This window comes from Amblyomma maculatum, chromosome 3 (genome assembly GCF_055883805.1).
Source record: "Amblyomma maculatum isolate TAMU_Amacu chromosome 3, ASM5588380v1, whole genome shotgun sequence".
Classification (NCBI taxonomy): Eukaryota; Metazoa; Arthropoda; class Arachnida; order Ixodida; family Ixodidae; genus Amblyomma; species Amblyomma maculatum.
Genome location: NC_139346.1, coordinates 96,480,003 through 96,485,975, shown reverse-complemented (window position 1 = coordinate 96,485,975; position 5,973 = coordinate 96,480,003).

The window sequence follows — 5,973 nt, the reverse complement described above, 5'->3', positions numbered from 1 at the left end:
CCCGGCGTTGTCAATGTGCTACCATTAATGGTACAGCCATGCGATAACACTGATTACTCTTGGACCAGTGATTTACATATTACCCGCATGATTAGCATTCATGGGCTATCAACGGGCAATAATGACCTTGCGTATAGAATTGTTTTGCCAACATTGCATACACAATGATATATAATGGGCAATGTTACCCAGCCATCGGCAATGTCTTGCCCATAATTCGCGAATCATTGCATACATTGGTAAATATTTTTCTGCCAGTATATATGGCTTGTCGACATTGAATATAGCGTGGTATTCATTGTTCAATATCATACCGCCCGTCTTAGTGGCTTGCCAACATTGTATGCATCTTCAGTTCCAGTGGCCGATACTGCCCAACGAGTGGGGGCCACTGGCCTACATTGAACATATCATGGCATGCATTGGTTAATATTGTCCAGCCACTATTGGCAGCTTGTTAACATCGAATATATCATGTCATACATTGGTCAATATCCTCCTGCCAATTGTGATGGCTTCCCAACATTGTGTGTCTAACACACACAATGGTTGATGATGGTATACAATGGTAAATATTGTACTGCCAGTATAGTTGGCTTGTCGACATTTAATATATCTTGGAATGTATTGGTTAATGTTATCCCACCGGTCTTAGTGGCTTCCCAACAATGTATACTCGTTGGTTGCAGTGGGCAGTATTGCCCAATGAGCTGTGACGACTGGCCAGCATTGCACCTATCATGGCATGCATTGGTAAATAGTGCAATACCAGTATTGATTGCTTGTCAGAATCGAATGCATCTTGGCATACAATGGTCAATATCCTCCCGCCAGTCGTCTTGGCTTCCCAGCATTGTATATCTCCAATTACAGTCGTCGATGTTGCCTGGCGAAGGGCAATAGCTTGCCAAAATAAAATACATCCTTATATAAGTTAATCAATATCATCTTGCCATTATTGATGGCCTGTCAACTCGAAATATTTACTGCCATACTATGGTCAATATTGTACTACTAGTTGAGATGGTTTCCCTATATTGTATCCTTGTTGGGTTATAGTGGTCGATATTTTATGGGCAGCTGCGACGGCTTGCCAACCTTGCACGCATCATTGTATGCATTGATTGATATGATCCTATTAGTATATCTGGCTTACATACATTGATTATATTTTGGCACACAGTGGTCAATGTGGCTCCGCCTGTTTTGGGGACTTTACAACAATGAATGTGACTGGATTATAGTGGTTGATATTGTCCACTGAGGTTTGACGGCTGGAAAAACATTGCACATACCATGACATGTGTTGGCCTGAATTGGCTTGCAGATATAAATGATCACTTCTCAACATGTACATCCTTTTATATGCTTAACGTGGAACGTTAAGCATATATAAGGTGGAACGCGCAGCAGTCACAGGCCCTACCATGCCTTCTATGCATCTTCAGCGTGATGTGTGAGGCCATTCATACGTCAAAATTTTAAGAATACTTGTCGCCCTACTCGATAAAATTGCAACAAAAGAGACGTATAATTGTTTTAAAGCTCACAACAGGTGCTGCCTATGTATAGAAATACAATACGGCGCAGTATACAAGCATATACACTTCTGCATATCTGCAGTAGGCCAGTAAGATGTAGCACCTTCAAAACCATATATATACTATGGCTGTCAGTCCTGCTTAATTTGTTGCGATGAGGTTTTACATCCGCATATTGAAAACTTCACTTCACTTCACTTTATTTCCTTAAAGGCCTCTCTTGGAGGCATTACATAAGAGGTGGGTTTACAAGTATAAGAAAATACAAGCACAGGTCATTGTATTTGAAAATAAATTTTTAAGGCATCAATAAATGAACATTGGCATGAGAGGGCGGCGACTTCGTGGGGAAGGGCAGTCCAGTCTACAATTGCTCGGGGAAAAAAGATCCTGAAAAGGTTTTGGTGCGAGCAACAGGCCGAGTTATCTGATATGGATGCGAAGCGCGATGAGGTATGTGGGTGCGATGCACAATGTAAGGTGCCTGATTTAGTGAACTGTTAAGAATTTTGTGCAGTAAACAAAAACTGGCAATGTGGCGACGGAGTAAAAGGTTATCAAGACTGAAATTTTCCTTTAGAGATGAAACGCTGATGGAATACGAGTATGCGTGATGCACGAAACGGATGGCGCGGTTTTGAACTGATTCGATCGCATTTGTTAAGTATATCTGAGATGGGTTCCATATTGGACTGGCTACTCAAGCTTTCATCTGATCAGTGTTTTATATGCCAAAAGTTTCACTTGTTGGGGCGCATGACGTAGGTGACGATTTATGAAGCCTAAAGATCTGTTTGCAGATGATATGTTGTTAGTTATGTGTGTACACAAAGAAAGGTCGCTGCAAAGTGTGATTCCAAGGTACTTATATGATTCCACGCGTTCTATGGAAGAGTTAGCAACTTCATATGAAAAAATAAGGAGGTTATGCTGACGAGTAAAAGAGATGAGTTTGCACTTCTTGGCGTTTAAAGTAATTAACCAGCGGTTGCACCATTCTAGCACTTGGGTTAGATCATGCTGTAGTGCTACTTGATCAGATGCGTTAGTAATTTTCCGATAGATTACACAGTCGTCGGCGAAGATTCTTATCTGACAGTATACATGAAGAGGTAGGTCACGTATATATATTAAAAACAGGAGAGGGGAGAGTACAGATCCCTGTGGGACGCCAGATGTTACGGGGATTGTGTTTGAGCTTTTGTTATTAACATAGACGAACTGTCAGCGGTTAGCAAGAAACTCTTTAATCCCATTTAGAATGTTGGGATGCAAATTTAGAGCGGCGAGTTTCATTAGTAAGCGTTTGTGAGGCACCTTATCAAAGGCCTTTGCAAAGTCTAAGAAAATTGAATCAGTTTGCTGGTTACGATCAAGGGTAGTGTGCAGATCGAAAGTAAAGATTGCTAGTTGTGTTTCGCACGGGGTTGAAACACAACTAGCAATCTTTACTTTCGAAACTTTTGTCCATAACTGGAAAAAGACACATAAATGCTTTATTTATGCACTGTTTCATTTGCGTGGTGAAAGAAAAGATCAAATTCTGGAAAATAGAGGGTGAAGAGATTGTGCTAGTGAAGGCAAATGCTGCACCGTTTTGTCATGTACGCCAGCTGACTTCTCAACGAGGCTCCAACATTGGCTGTATTGCGCCGTAGGTGGTCCTGTAAGCACAGAAGACGGGCTAGCTGCAGCACATTTTGTGTAGTAATTTACATCAGCCGTAGACTTGCACTTGATTCCTATATGCCGGCGTGCTCTGCTTTGAGTGCTTCGGCAAGGGACCAATGACGAACAAACCCTTTATGATGTAGATTCAGCATAGCTCATATTCAAAAAGTAGATCACCCACATAAAAAAATAAAAGCATTATTGTCTATACGTTCTCTACCTTCGCCTGGCAAAGAAAAATATCTAGCTTTCTCAGATGATCTGGAATCAAGTGTATTGTAAGGCAACGCGAAGGTCGGACTTGGGGAATCAGGCTTTATTACAGACCTGAAGCCTTGGTCGCACACTGCAGCCAAACGCACTCCGCGATGACGATGGGTATCTACAAGAGGGAGCAGGATGAAGATGAAGCAGCACGTTCAGCAGTGTGGACGATGAAGCGCCACACAGTGCTCACTCTATTTCGCCCGCGCAGTTCAAGCGGCCAACCTGGCCGCAATTAGTCCGCAGGATTGCGCCGAATAAAAGGTTTCATACGTGAAACGTGGACAACTTCAGTGCCACGGTAACGACAGTCCGGAGGAGGGTAAACAGGGGAGACGCGATAGTTGACCGGGGAGGTTTTTGCAAGAACTGTGTAAGGACCAATGTAACGGTGCTGTAACTTGTCACAAAGGCCAGGAGTGCGTAATGGGGTCCAAAGTAACACCTCGTCGCCGGGACGGAACGAAACTTGGCGATGTGTTGCATCATAGCGGTACTTGCGGTCTTCCTGGCTAGCTTCCGTGTTGACGCGAGCAAGCCGGCGTGATTTGGCCACTCGGGAAAGGAACTGGTCAGGAAGAGAGGATGAGGAACTGGCATGTGTAGAAAGAAAAGAGGCGTCAAGAAAGGTAGCGGGAGAACGGCCGTAGACGAGGAAAAACGGGGTGTAACCTGTGGTCCGCTGTACAGCCGTATTGTAGGCGAACGTAACAAAAGGAAGTATTACGTCCCAGTTTCGGTGGTCCTGGTCGACATACATAGACAACATGTCAGAAAGCGTGCGGTGGAACCGCTCAGTCAACCCATTGGTCTGCGGGTGATAGCTGGAGGTCAATTTGTGATGTGTGGTTGAGGCCTCAATAACTTCGGCTACAATCTTCGACAGAAATGTCCGACCACGATCGCTGAGAAGCACTTGAGGGGCCCCATGGCGCAGTACGAGCGATTCCAAAAAGAAGGTCGCGACCTCATGTGCTGAGCCATTAGGCAGGGAAGCGGTCTCAGCGTAGCGTGTTAGGTGGTCGACGGCGGTGACGATCCAGCGATTACCTCGTGCGGACAATGGAGTGGCCCGTATAAGTCTATGCCAACAACGGTAAAGGGAGTAGCAGGGCAAGGTAGCGGCTGTAGTAGGCCAGCAGGAGGAGAAGTGGGCCGTTTGCGGCGCTGACATGGCAGACAAGAGGCGACGTATTTTGCCACACTTGAGGCGAGGCCTGGCCAGAAGAAACGGGCTTTCACGCGGTGGTAAGTTTTATGAAAGCCTAAGTGACCGGCTGTAGCATCATCGTGGAAAGCCGCCAGGATACGGATGCGAAGCGCTTTCGGAATAACGGGGACCCAACGGGTGCCTTCGGAGCAATAAATATAACGGGAGAGCACGCCGTTGTCAAGTTTGAACTTTTGGAGTTGCCTGCGCATCCTAGCGGTAGGAGGGTGAGAAGCACCGGTGAGAAGGTCGATTAGGGAAATACAGTAGGGATCTGCTCGCTGGTTTGAAATAATGGCGTAGCGATCTGGAGCAGCGGCAAGAGTAGCACAGGTTAAGGTTGGGGCTCTGGACGACATTGGGACGTCGAGGGTGCACACAGGAAGGCTCGAGGAAGCACTAGGTGGTGAATCTGAGAGCGGGCAGCGGGAAAGAGCATCGGCATCTCGATGTTTGCGTCCCGATTTGAATACGACATCAAAGTGGTACTCCTGCAAACGCAGAATCCAACGGCCCAGGCGTCCAGTCAAATTTTTGAGGGTTGATAACCAGCACAGAGCGTGGTGATCGGTAACGATCGTGAAATGGCGGCCGTAAAGGTAGGGGCGGAATTTCTGAACTGCCCAAACGACGGCTAGGCACTCTTGCTCAGTGATGGTGTAGTTGCGTTCCGCTAGTGTTAGAGTTCGACTGGCAAACGCAATTACCTTTTCCCGAGAAGCTGTATCACGTTGCAGAAGTACGGCGCCGATACCGAGGCTGCTGGCATCGGTGTGAAGAATGGTGGCAGCAGTGTCGTCGAAGTGAGCGAGAACAGGGTCCGAAGTGAGGGCATTCTTTAGGGTTTGGAAAGCTTTTTCGCATTCTTCGGACCAATTGAAAGTAGTACGGTCTGTAAGGAGGCGGTGGAGCGGTGCAGCAATGGTAGCGAAATTTGGAATGAAACGGCGAAAGTACGAAGACAGGCCAAGGAAACTGCGTAGTTCCTTAGTGCGCTGAGGGCGCACAAAGTTCAAAACTGCAGCAAGCTTGTCAGGGTCGGGTCGAATGCCATCGCGGCTGACGAGGTGGCCCAGGATCTTGATTTCTTTCTTGGCGAAATTGCACTTTTTTGTGTTCAGCTGGAGACCGGCGGATGCCAGGCACGTTAATACTTGATCAAGGCGGCATAAATGATCAGAAAAAGTCGCAGAGAAAATAACTATGTCGTCTAGGTAGCACAAGCATGTTTTCCACTTAAGTCCTCTAAGAACAGTGTCAATCATGCGCTCAAACGTAGCGGGGGCA